Source organism: Gigantopelta aegis, chromosome 6, assembly GCF_016097555.1.
Source record: "Gigantopelta aegis isolate Gae_Host chromosome 6, Gae_host_genome, whole genome shotgun sequence".
NCBI lineage: Eukaryota > Metazoa > Mollusca > Gastropoda > Neomphalida > Peltospiridae > Gigantopelta > Gigantopelta aegis.
In genome coordinates this window covers 19,706,055-19,719,810 of record NC_054704.1, presented here as the reverse complement: position 1 = coordinate 19,719,810, position 13,756 = coordinate 19,706,055, and the positions used below count along the sequence as shown (strand labels likewise).

General features: G+C 38.0%; 1 long non-coding RNA gene across 1 annotated transcript in view; it reads right to left on the bottom strand.

Moving 5' to 3' along the window:
- Positions 1-90: 90 nt before the first annotated feature.
- The window catches only part of LOC121376486, a 14,511-nt gene continuing 845 nt past the window's right edge, over positions 91-13,756 (bottom strand). Inside the window, exon 3 of the long non-coding RNA XR_005958457.1 lies at positions 91-508. This is a non-coding gene — a long non-coding RNA (uncharacterized LOC121376486). The remainder of the gene's footprint in view (positions 509-13,756) is intronic.

The following is a 13,756-nucleotide window of genomic DNA, read 5'->3' as shown; positions in this document are numbered from 1 at the left end:
CAGTGATTTGTTAAGACATCTTGAAACGTTTGCTATTTATAATGAAGTTGTAGACAAAGTTGAATATACAGATATTTTCTTGGGTACTAAAGGTAGGATCACCAAATAATAAAGTGTTGCAGTTAAGATTAAAATTATTTGAGAAGTGGGTATTGGGGCTTACGAACAACATCACTGATACAGTTTGTTATTTTGATCATTGATTGATTCAAAGGAAATATGTTTTCACTGATCAATTCAGTTTTGCCTGTACCTTGTGTATAAGAGAGGTGTGAACTTCTTTTTCCTTTTCCAGTTTTTTTTTTATTTCAATTAGTTTTATCTTTATGGCTTCATGCGTCTCTTGGTCTGGTAAATCCAGTTGGTTACTAAAGAGGTTGATCTTGTCTTTCAAATACTGGATATGATATTGCATGCTTTCATCTCGGTACCAATGCCAACGAAATCTGTCCACTTCACCTGTCCGTCGTAAAATGTTTTCCACATCGTTGATATGGTTCTTAAGCTCCTTCAAGAAATAAAATAACACTTCTTTTTGCCAACTAAACAATAACAACAAGTCAGTTGCTTAAAAGTGGAAAAAATATCTTCCCACGATTCACCGCCAAAAGAAACAAAATAACAAACAAAAGACAAACAAACAAACTGCAACGTCCTTTCAAACAAACTCACAAAACAAATTAACTTGGTTTGTTTCTGTTAAAATAAAATAAAACGAAAAGCATGTAACCATGAACAAGAAATTGAAATGAGCTCATTTGCCGCACAAGTTCCTTCAAGAAATAAAATAAACAATTTGTTTTAAAAACAACAACAACAATAAAAAAAACCAACACAAAAAAACAAAACATCAACAACCAAGAGAACAAACATTTGTTTTTAATAAAACAAAAACAAAAAACAAAACAAAACAAAATAAATTTAAAAAAACAGCACTCCGCGCTGCACCGCTAAAAGAAACAAAGAAGAGAAGTTTGTTTTAACGACACCACTAGAGCACGTTGATTACTGAACCATCAGCTATTGGATGTGAAACGTTTGGTAATTCTGACACATAGTCATCAGAGGAAACCCGCTACATTTTTGCATTAACAGCAAGGGATCTTTTATATGTACATTCCGACAGACATGAAAGCACATACCACGGCATTTGACCAGGTGTTGGGGCGGGACGCACGCGTGATGCGCGGTTGGTCTAGGATCGATTCCCGTTGGTGGGTCATTGAGTTATTTCTCTTTCCAGCCAGTGCACTACGACTGATATATCAAAGGCCAAGGTATGTGATATCCTGTCTGTGGGATGGTGCACATAAAAGATCTCATGCTACTAATGGTAAATTGTAGCGGGTTTTCTCTTTGACTGTGTCAAAATGACCATATGTTTGACATCCAATAGTCGATGACTAATAAATCAATGTGCTTTAGTGGTGTCATTAAACAAAACAATCAAACTTGACTAGTTATCGTGCACTGGTTGGAAGTAGAAAAAAAAACAATCAGTTGAATGTATCCACCGAGGTGGTTCGATCCTGCGACGCAAGCACCTCTGGCCAGCACTCAACCGACTGAGGTAAATCCAGCCCTAAACAAAACACAAAAACTAGTAAAAAAACCCAAACAACAACATATAATTATAAAATAATAAAACATTTTTTATCAAAATATGTTTTGAAAAATCCCTATGAACGCTTCAGTAAATAACTACATCAACAAAGACCTTCACAAATACTTTATATGTGAAAGACCTAAATAATGCGTGGAAGTCCAACAAACATTCAGGTAAAATAAAACCCCGAAAAATTTTTAATCAAAAACTTCAACTGGAATTACTATTGTAAAACGGCAAAAAAATTGCATTACATAACGTCAGAAAAAGTGTTATGTGAGACCCTAACCTTTAAATGATTTCTCTATTGCTTGTAGTTTTCAGATCTATATCCCACTAACTTCCTCTACCCTTAGATTTGCCATATTCATTTTAATAAATATTTTATAATGTTTTATTTATTCATCCTGTTAACAATTCCTCTGAAATATTGTTTTTTAGGAAAGGTGGTAGGGTTATCAAAAGAGTCGTTACACAGGAACACTTCCAAAACAACTTTATATATAGGATGTAAATATTAAATGGATGTCAAAATAGGCTTACCCTGCAATAACAACCTTCAAAAAGAATATATGGTTGTGAAGCTAAACTTTATTTGAAATGTCTGCTGAAAAATAAAAGTGTGCCTTGTAACGTTACAGAAAACGTGTTATGTGAGACCCTAACACTCAAAGGATTTTAATAGTGTTAACGTATATGAATTGTTGAATCTATTAACTCTATGAACCTATCTGCCAAGTGTTGTCACCCTATTCGTTTTGATAAATATTTTACATAGTCATCCCTTAAGTACGTCAGTAGTATAAGGGCCTGTATAGGGCCATGACCTACTTTTCCGTGACCTTGACCTTGACAGGTGTCTGGCCTTGGTGTGAGTCATAGTCTGGCCTTGGCATAGGTGTTTAGGCGTGTGACCTTGAGGGGGATAACACCCCGCCCGTGTCCCTGACCGACTTAGGTTGGTACTGACGTCCTTGGACTGGCCCTGACCGAATTGTTTAGCATTGACCGACTTAGAGGGCAGTGACTGGTATACCTGGGCAGGTGTGCGATCTTGGTGTAAGTCATAGCCTTGACGTACTTGGTGTGGGACTCATCGCCTAGACTTGACAGGGATGGTGTAGGATCCTAAATTGCTACTAATGGGAAAATGCAGCGGGTTTCCTCTCTAAAACTGTCAGAAGTATGTTTCACATCCAATAGCCGATGATTAATAAATCGAGATGCTCTAGTGGTGTCGTTAACCTACCACTTCTAAGGACTGCCCGACGCGAGGTAGTGTATTTAATTTTAGCGCGCTGAATGATGAATGGTTATCACTGTTTACATCCGGCAAGTGATGGTATCTTGTGTTGTTAGTCTCTAAATAAAATACTCAACGGAACTTCTAGAAGTTACGTTCTCAAAGTCTGGCAGAAAGACGAAATGATTTAAATAGGTGAAAAAAAAGGAATTATCGTTCTACACTAACTGATAGCGCATTCACAAGATTATTATGAACTGACCTATTTCGTCGCTTCATTCCGCGAGCGCACATACACCCACACATATATATATATGGTTTAAATGACAGGGTTTGCTGATATCTCGGTAGCTCAGTCGTTAGCGTACTCGACTTGAGTGTGAAAGGTACGTCGTTTGTATCTCTATTATTATTTGTTTAATTAGTTTATTTATTTATCTATTTGTTTTTATTTTATTTATTTGTTTATTTATTTATTATGTTCAAGCAGAACCCAATACAAGCATCCTCTAATAACCCTGTGGGGACGGGACGTAGCTCAGTGTTCCCTTGATGTGCGGTCGGTCTGGGATCGATCCCCGTCGGTGGGCCCATTGGGCTATATCCAGCCAGTGCTCCACAACTGGACAACGACCGTGGTATGTATTATCCTGTCTGTGGGATAGTGTAGGATCCCTTACTGCTAATAGAAAAAAGAGTAGCCCATGAAGTGGCGACAGCGGGTTTCCTCAATCAATATCTGTGTGGTCCTTAACCATATGTCCGTATAACCGTAAATAAAATGTGTTGAGTAAATAAAACATTTCCTTCCTCGTAAAATATAGATTAATTGAATACAAATATTTATTTTTAGTATTTTGTTTTAGGCATAGGGAAAGAAAGACATATTTGTCCCGAAGAAAGGAATGTTTGTTAAAAAGAAAGGCATATGCGTTAAGGGAAGAAAGGAATGTTTGTTAAGAAGAGAGGCATATGCGTTAAGGGAAGAAAGGAACGTTTGTTAAGAAGAAAGGCATATGCGTTAAGGGAAGAAAGGAATGTTTGTTAAGAAGAAAGGCATATGCGTTAAGGGAAGAAAGGAATGTTTGTTAAGAAGAAAGGCATATGCGTTAAGGGAAGAAAGGAATGTTTGTTAAAAAGAAAGGCATATGCGTTAAGGGAAGAAAGGAATGTTTGTTAAAAAGAAAGGCATATGCGTTAAGGAGAAGAAAGGGATGTTTGTTAAAAAGAAGAAAGGGATGTTTGTTAAGAAGAAAGGCATATGCGTTAAGGAGAAGAAAGGAATGTTTGTTAACAAGAAAGACATATGCGTTAAGGAGAAGAAAGGGATGTTTGTTAAGAAGAAAGACATATGCGTTAAGGAGAAGAAAGGGATGTTTGTTAAGGGAAGAAAGGAATATGTGTGTGTGTGTGTGTGTGTGTGTGTGTGTGTGTGTGTGTGTGTGTGTGTGTGTGTGTGAAACATCCCCAGCCCATTGCTTTGAAGAAAGAACGCGTGACTGCAACTCAACCCTCCAACCTAACCTATGATCTTTTAACTGCATTTTAAACACAAGTATTTCCCTAGAGTACAAGCCTTTTTACAGGCTTTTTAATTACCAAATGGGTAAATACAGTGGTCGATCTAGGATCGATCCCCGTCGGTGGCCCATTAAGCTGTAGCCAACTAGTGTATTATGTCTGGTATATCAAAGGTCTTGGTATGTTCTGTCTTGTACACACAGCTCTTGCTACTATAAAGTAGCGGTAGAAATATCCAATCACAAATCTAGTCATAGAGTAAAAAACACAACAAAAAAACCGTAATGGTTTGGTTTTTCATTTTTTTAGTTCTAAATTACAATCACTGGTCTCTCTAGAGACAACTACACATGGAATGGACATCCCCTGGGTTACATCGAGAGGCCTTAAGGGCGACATGTAAATAATATGAGTGTTCATTTCTCTTCATCACTGTTGTCCTCCTCATCGTCGGTATCGTCGTCGTCTTGTTCATCCAAATATTCGCCGATCCATGAACGATACTGATTTAATTTAGAACGAATCTGTGGTCTCACATCTCTGTCTGGATTCACAAACTGTAGAATTTTCCTGGTGTTGGGACCTTTGTCAAAGTAATGCATATATGTCAGAAAGCGAGAGTACGTGTCTTTAAATAACTTCCATTGCAATGTCTTCATGTTTCTTTCAATGGCATCTTGGGACATGTTTTTTTCTTCGTAGCGTTTCCTCTTGCTTTGGAGATAGTCATGATTGGTGTCGAATTCACGTTCCACCATGAGACGAATGCCTTCGTTTTCCAGGTCGGGCGACGGCTCTCCATTTCCCTCTTCGCACGTTTTCACGTGTCGCTGCAAGTCGCTTCCGTCTTTAAAGACCAGACCACACGTATCGCAAGACTGCATCCTCTTGACTTTTTTCAGATAGGGTTCTACCTCATCATCTTCTTCGTCGTCACTTTCGTAGGCGGGTATGCCTGGTAGTTTTCTCTTGAATGCGTCCCTTTGCATAATTTGCACGTAGAGCTCTTTCTTCGACGGTGGTTGCACGTCTTCTGAGACATTCGCCGTTACGCTCGTGCTTTTATACCATTCGGACGGCCCCGTCTCTAAACCATTAGGCCGAAGACGCCAATGTTCGGGCGTGGTCTGTTTCAAGTCCACCAAGAGATGTCCGTAGGGCCTGTGGGTAGCTTCCTCAAACTGATGCATGAAATGACTAGTGTTTTCCGGACACATCTGCCGTGCCAAAGTCAGAACTTGCTGCTTGTCGATGGGGTTGTTGAACAGCGCTAGATAATGGCAGTTTCTTCTCTGTGTCGGGTCCTTGCTGTGATACAGGTTCTGGTTGATAGCGATGACGGATAAGTTTCTGTGATGACTTCCTTCTGTGAACAGGTCGGTGATCCTTGGGTCTTTATTAGCCATACATATCAGGTCGTCCAACACGATGAGATTTCTGACTCGGATCCAAATAACGATCCTTTTCCAAATTCTCGGGTATGCCTTGAACAAATTTCACTCGAACGTTTGCCTCAATGATGTCGTAGAGGGGTTGCCATCGTTTGTAGAGCCAGATGATGCGCTGGGGATGCGGCTGGATTTTACCATCCCTCAACAATTTGTATACCAAAAATGTCTTTCCACACGACGTGGGTCCCGACACGATCATGGTGAAGGGATGTAGCAATCTTAGGGGATGCTGCTGCTGCTGTGGTGGTGGTGGTGGTGGTGGCTGCTGTGGTGGTGGTGGTGGTGGTGGCTGCTGTGGTGGTGGTGGTGGTGGTGGTGGCTGCTGTGGTGGTGGTGGTGGTGGCTGCTGCTGTGGTGGTGGTGGTGGTGGCTGCTGTGGTGGTGGTGGTGGTGGTGGTGGTGGTGGCTGCTGTGGTGGTGGTGGCGGCTGTGGTGATGGTGGTGGTGGTGGTGGTGGTGGCGGCGGCTGTGGTGGTGACGGTGGTGGTGGTGGTGGTGGTGGTGGTAGACCTTTAGCATGTTTTTGTTGAAAATGTCTTAACATGGCGTCTCTCCTCGAGAATGTGAAACCACATTCTGAACATGTGCTCTGCATGACGACTCTAAATGAAATGACGATATCTGACCCACATAGTTCCTTTTATAGCTTATTTAGAAATGCTTCTGTAGTTTCGGGGCTTTCCAACCCGTACCACTTTGTTGTTGTTGTTGTTGTTTCCGTTTCAGATCGGCTTTGGCTTGCTCTACCACCTGTTGTGTTGGGGAGACCATGACGACTTTGGGTGTCGGGGGCTTGTTCTGTTCCTCTTTTTCTTTTTTCCACGTGGGATCGTAGAGTTCTAGACATCGATCCACACTGTACATGATCTGACTTTCCCCACCACGTTGAATTTCGAAGTGAGGTTGACGTTTACCTTGTGCCTGCAGTTTATAGAAACGGGTCCACTTATCCACGTCGGGTACATATAACTTGTACTGGTCTGACATGTTCTACCTCAAATGACGAGTTTTCCAAAACTATTTTACTTATATACCTTATGACGCATAAAGATATGGTACAGGAATGTTTGAATGTGTGTGATACGTGTGACCAGTGCCCCTCCTCCCAAGCACAAATCTCATCGTGCGAGCTCCCCAAAAACATCGTTACCAAAATATTACCCTTTACCAGTGTTACTACCATAGGGACACGTCCAGAAACACACTCATGGACGCAGGACATACATAAGAAAGCAAAACCTGTTATTCACGATTTTATTCACAACATACAACATGAAAACATAGCACACACGTGTCTAAAACATTTAATGTCTGAACAGGTTGTTCACATACGGACATCTTGGAGAGAGTCTGTAATGTTCCATCACTGGGTCGTCTGTCTTCTTCCATCGGTAGATGCGAAGTCCGCAACAGTAACAGGTGATTGCATCGTGGTCTCCCGTGTAGTAGAAACCGACCTTGGCAAGTTCTTTTAGTTTTTGACGTAATTGTATGGGCCACCGAGCATACGTCAGCATCCGGGCATAGAAATGTCTCATTTCGGGACGATGACAGAACACGTAACGTCTCGAATAGCAATCTTCCTCACAGGCAGCATCTGTTTCACAGGCAGCATCCGTCTGATCTGTGGGTTCATCCACGAGTTCGCCATCTTCAGTTCCAACCCCAATGTCACGTGTAGCATCCGTTTGATCCGTATAATGAATACTCTTCTTCTTCTCATCTTGTTTGGTAGTCACTCTTTTACATTTGATTGTATGTCTTTCTGAACATTTGCAGACTAAGACGTCGTCCTCGTCGCTACTGCTGCTGCTACTAACACTGCTCGAATATCCCGATGTCATTTTCTTCGTACCAGAATATCTTCAAACTCCAAAGCAAAAAATAGATCTCGTTCACAGAACGTTCGGCAAGCGAATGACGCTACTAACAAAACACCCCTTTTTATATCCAAATACGAGCCTACATAGGTCAAGGCCAGTCGTAAGTGGGCCAAGGACAATAGTCTGGGGGACAGTCCAAGGGCACAACGGAACTAGTCTAAGTAGGTCAGGGTACGGGCGGGGCGTTCACTCTAGTAGGCCACGCAGCTGTCCCAAGTGTGCCAAGGCCAGTCTATGACTCATACCAAGGCCAGACACCTGCCAAGTATGCCAAGGTCGGTCCATGACCCACACCAAGGCCAGACACCTGCCAAGTGTGCCAAGGTCGGTCTATGACACACACCTGCCAAGTATGTCAAGGTCAGTCTATGACTCACACCAAGGCCAGACACCTGTCAAGGTCAAGGTCACGGAAAGTAGGTCATGGCCCTATACAGGCCCTTATACTACTTACGTCGATAGAAATATAGCTGTTGTAAACATGGAGGTAGGGCTAACAAGACTGGTAGTTACACACAGAAAGCTGTACGTCCTGCAATGCTATCATACTTTTTTCATCTCTAGGAATGTAGGCCTTGACAAAAATCACTATAAGTATTCGTCCCCCAGGTGGTACCGATTGCCCAAATTGTGGGTCCTGGTTCATGGACTATAATACAATTTACCGTAGTTGAATTCTTTTAAAATAAAATAAAACGAAAAACATGTAACCATGAACAAGAAATTGAAGTAAACTCATTTGCCGCACATTATTTACGTAAACTTAGCTCCAAGTAGAGAAGTAGATAGGTTTTCTTCATTCATATTACCGGTACCTCAAGTTTTACTAGATCACTTTTATTAGCAAAACACGTCTTGTGAATGTAAGGATTTGTCATATCAACTATTAGTGAAAAAATCCCGCATAAAATATATTATATGCCACAGTAGTATAGTAAATGTTATTTTCAGTAGTGACGTCCGATACAAAAACTACATCATGGGTTACACGATTTATACTAATTCCTTAATGGATGTATTCGTGTGTGTGTGTGTGTGTGTGTGCGCGTGCGTGCGTACGTGCGTGCGTGTGTGTGTGTGTGTGTTTTGCTTTTTTTTTTATTGGGGGGGGGGGTGGGGTTGTTATTTTTGTTTGTTTGTGGGGGGTTTTAGAATAAAAGTAAAATGAAAAAGTGATATAATAAACGGAAATGCATGATTTTGTTTGTCTCAGCCCACTCGATTAAATATAAATCATACTTGACACAAACCACGAGATGTCGAGCGGGATCTAGCTCAGTCGGTTGGATCGAACCACCTCAGTGGACCTATTCCATGGGTTGGTTCCTACCATCCCAACCAGTGCACCACCACTGGTATATCAAAGGCCTCGGTGTTGTCGTGGTTAAGCTATCGGACATAAGGCTGGTAGGTACTGGATTCGCAGTCTGGTACCGGCTGCCTTCCAGAGCGAGTTTTAACGACTCAATGGGTAGGTGTAAGACCACTACACCCTCTTCTTTCTCACTAACCACTAATCCACTGTTCTGGACAATGGAAAAATGTAACGTGTTTCCTCTAGGGCCGATTTTTCAACGCCAGTTTAAACCTGATTCGCTAAACTCGCCTCAACTGAAATTGTCATTTCTTGTTGCAAATCAAATTTGGATCTTGGATCAAAATATTCTTAAACCAAGTTCAAGGTTAACCTCGAAATCGGGCGTTTAACGTTTATCCACGGATCTTGAAATCCTGCAACAAAATCGCCATATCGTTAACGTACCGACGTTACTCACAATGTTCGTTCTTACACAATGTTTGCGTCCCATCACTTTAAATCTCCTGTAATAAGCATAATTCGGAACGTACATTTATGTTTTATGCCTCAAATTAATTCCAGAACATTTGCCTATGTGAATTTATAATTCAATAACATGAATTAATCCACATTAATTATTTACACGAGACAAAAACATTGTAAAAACGTCGAAAACGCTATGTAGACAGGTAACATTTGCAAAACACGTTTTATACAAAAGCGCTGAAATTTCCTTTATGAACGCGGAATTTTTTTCGAAAATGTGCCCACAATATTACCTGAATTCTTTTTTTTTTTTTTTTTTTTTAATTATTTATTGTCCCCAGATCACTGGCAATGTCAAGGTTGGGGTGCCTTGAATCATTGTCTTACATTTCATAATATTTACATATAGTTATACATACGTAGTGCATACATACATACATACATACATACATACATATGTACATTCATATTACATATACCAATACTTCATATATACTTTCAAAACATAGTCATACCCTATTAATGTATATGTACACCCATAATTATCTGAAATGATTTTGATCTGAGAGTCAAAGAAAAAAAAAGAAAAAAAAGAAAAAGAAAAGAGAAATAGGGAAGAAAAGGAAAGAAAGACAGAAAAGACAGAGGGGAGAAAGAAACAATTTGTTTATGGGGTTCAGGCTAATTAAAAAAAAAAAAAAAAATTAATAACCGAAGCAAAATAGTGTCTACCAGTTAATATCCACACTTAATGTCATATAGAGAAGAAGCAGTTACGAGTAGATATGGTGGATGTAAAATTCATAAAAAAAGATAAATCTAGAATTGTATTTCCAAACAAGTTATGGTATTTTTGTAAATAAAAAGCAATAAGCAAAGAAACCAAAGGAAAGGGTCCTAACCTATAGTTAAAGAAGATGATGTTTTTGATGTTATTCGTCAATACTGAAAAGGTTAAACCACTTTCCCCAGCATTCATTAAATTTGTCATGTTCATAGTTTTTAAAATAAATGTATCTTTCTATTTGAAATTTATTTTGCAATATGTTTTTTATAACATTAATATGAAGACTCTTGTTAAGTATTTTCATACTATAAATATAATATTTTATATTGATTAAAATCCAGTTAACTACATTGCTAAACTCACCATTTATCATACCAAACATATGTTTATTAAGTGGAAGTCTGACTTCAGTTTTGTTAAATATCCACTTCTCCAACTCTTTCCACATATGTTTTACACAATATGAGATGTTACATTTTTACTTATAATTTCTTTTGTGATTTTTACATTGCAAGGTTTCTTTTGTATCAGTATAAAAGTAGAATTGTTTCCAATTTCCATAATCGTTTACCTTTGGTATTACATGGATTGTATTTATTTTGAGGCAGAGAACATTACACTCCGGAATAGGTATCAGAATAAATGTTGTACTATAGAGGATATGATCTAAACTAGTGATGCGTAATTTAAATCTGTAGATCATATGTGTTTTTAAAAGTTGCAAAATCTAAAATATTTCCTTCATTATCAAGTAAATCATTTATGAAACAATACCTTTCTTAATGTAGTTGTTATACAGGAATGGTTTTATTATGTTTCAATATTTTAGTATTGTACCAAATATTCAATCCTTGATATCTTCAGTATTTTCAAGGTTTTGGTTTTGCTGTATTAACAAAACTAGATAGTACGTCTTTCCAAAAGCGATTTTTATATTTTTGGATTCGATTTCCATGAATTATAATATCCAGTAAGATTTTGTGGTAGATAATGTAGGAAAAGTCTACCAGTTCTAACTGAAAGGGTCTTTATTAATACAGCTCATATCAAAAGTTTCAATATTTTTCAAAATTTCGTTTTTTGAGCTTTAGGATGTAAATAGTTTTTTTGTATCAAGATCTGTTTAATTTTATCTACAAATTGTTAAATTTGTTGTAAAGTTAATGCCATCGCCACATACTACGTACTGGTCGTTTTCAAACTCTTCAAGTACAATTTAAAATAAGTAAGAAAAACTGTGGATTGTCGTTATTTGGTCCATATATATTTATAAATGTTATTCGCGCTTCCACTATGGTAATGTCTAATGCAATAAAGTTACCTGAGTTATCGCCTTTGCTTTTGTGTAATTTGTATTCAAAAGTATTGTTTAGCATAACGGCAATACAACCCCTCTAGAATTACTTGAAAGAGAGTTAAATATGCATTTAATACCCCCATTTAAAGGGACCATGGACATATGGTTCTAATCCACGGTTAAAAGATGCGTGTCTTGGAGGCAGTAAATATCAAAATGTGTTGCATTTTAGATAGTGCAGTACATCTTTTCTTTTGTTACAATCTCACAGTTTATTTTCTATTTCATTAGCCGTGCGTATGAAATAGTTTTCCCTCTTAGTTTAGAGTCATTTATTCGTAGGCAAGCCATGCTAAGTTAATAATTCATTAAAAAGTAGTTTCTTATTTCTTAATTTAACTTGTTTGGAAATGACATTTTCTAACTTTAATAAATTCATTGGTAGATAGCAATGTAATAAATAGTGTTCACAAAAAATATGTACCTACAAAAAAGACTGGTAGTCTTTCTTGCAATAAAGTAATACTCAGTGTTTGTATTCCTGATTGTAAAGAGAAAGAAGTGAAAAAATCTGAAGCAAGGAAAATATATAAAGTGCAAAAACTCAAAAGAGATTTCTTAATTTAACTTGGAAAGACATTTTCTAACTTTAATAAATTCAGCGAGGTCGAGGATCACGTGATTCCCGTCCCCAGATCTCTAGGAGGTGTTAATACCGAAGGAGTTTCTTATATAGAGTAAATGTTACACCCATACAGCATATAAAGTGTTATTCATTGTAATTATTATACTTGGTGTTACACAGTCAGTCCCACGCTCGCACACATGCACCCACGCGATCACGTATTAATATGTACTCAATCGAGTATAAACACACACACACACACACACACATACACACACACACAAATAGTTATGGTTACATGTACATGTATATTACCTGAAAATTACGTAACTGAAGTAACTGCAGATGTAGATGACTGCACATAATTACATAATTAAACAATTTATGGAAACAAAAGATGATCAGACAGACATATAGACGCCTGCAAAATGTGTCAAGATTTCAGCAGGGTTAGTCTGTAATATTGTAAGCAAAATAACTGTTTTAGCATTTCTTCCTAAATAAAGTCATATTTGACATATTGTTTGCGCAAAATAATTGTATGAAAAATTAAACTGTTTTAACATTGCTATGTTTGGAAAAAATTGCGTATGCTTGTGTCCAATGAAATGTCACAAAATTGAAAAGTATGCAGTTTGCCGTAGATATGCATATTTTAAGGTCAAATATTTAATGTTTAATGTTTGATTTGTCATATCTATCTCTTTATTCTACATATTATTTTTCTTAAATTTCAGGAAAAGTATAACATTCTCATAAATAAATGGATTTTAAAATAATATAGCCCATGTTTTGATATTTTCCAGCAGGCCTTTGTTTGGGATGGCGAGACGTAGGCCAGTGACAGAGTGTCCCCCGATGGCCGGTCGTTCTAGGATCGATCCCCAACGGTAGGCCAATTGGGCTATTTCTAGCTAGTTTTAGCCAGTGCACCACACTGGTATATCAAATATTTAAGACACGTTGACTTTTATTCAAGATTTTAATATATGCATGTCATACTGATACACACGAAATGTTGGCATACTTGTGATAATTATACAGTTCTTTACACTGTGATTTTTAATTTTATATTGATATTGATAATCAATTCTTCCTCTGTTTTTTTTGTTTGTTTTTTTTACCATTATTTAACACCCAATGTATTTTTGTTCTTGGGTATCATTCATTCATTCATTCATTCATTTCAGTAGCTCTAGTGATGTCGTTAAACAAAACAAACTTTAACTTCAGTTGTTTGGTTGTTCGGGTATGGGTGTTTTCGTCAGCGATTGGTTATAGACGACCAGGCATTTTCTCAATCGCTGTTGCTTCTGCTGGGTTTTTTATCCTCGACTATATCCCGATGTTCATTAACTAAAGTAATAAGTATTTCCCATCCATACGAGCTGTAATTGTTACAACGTTTTGCCATGACTGATAGAAACAAGAAACAACCAGGATTACATGAAATGTACGCAACATGGAACAGCCAGGTTTTGCTGAGCAAGATAATTAATTCACACGTGAAATGGGATCTATAATGATCGATGGTTTATTATGAACGAGGTTTGAGTGATC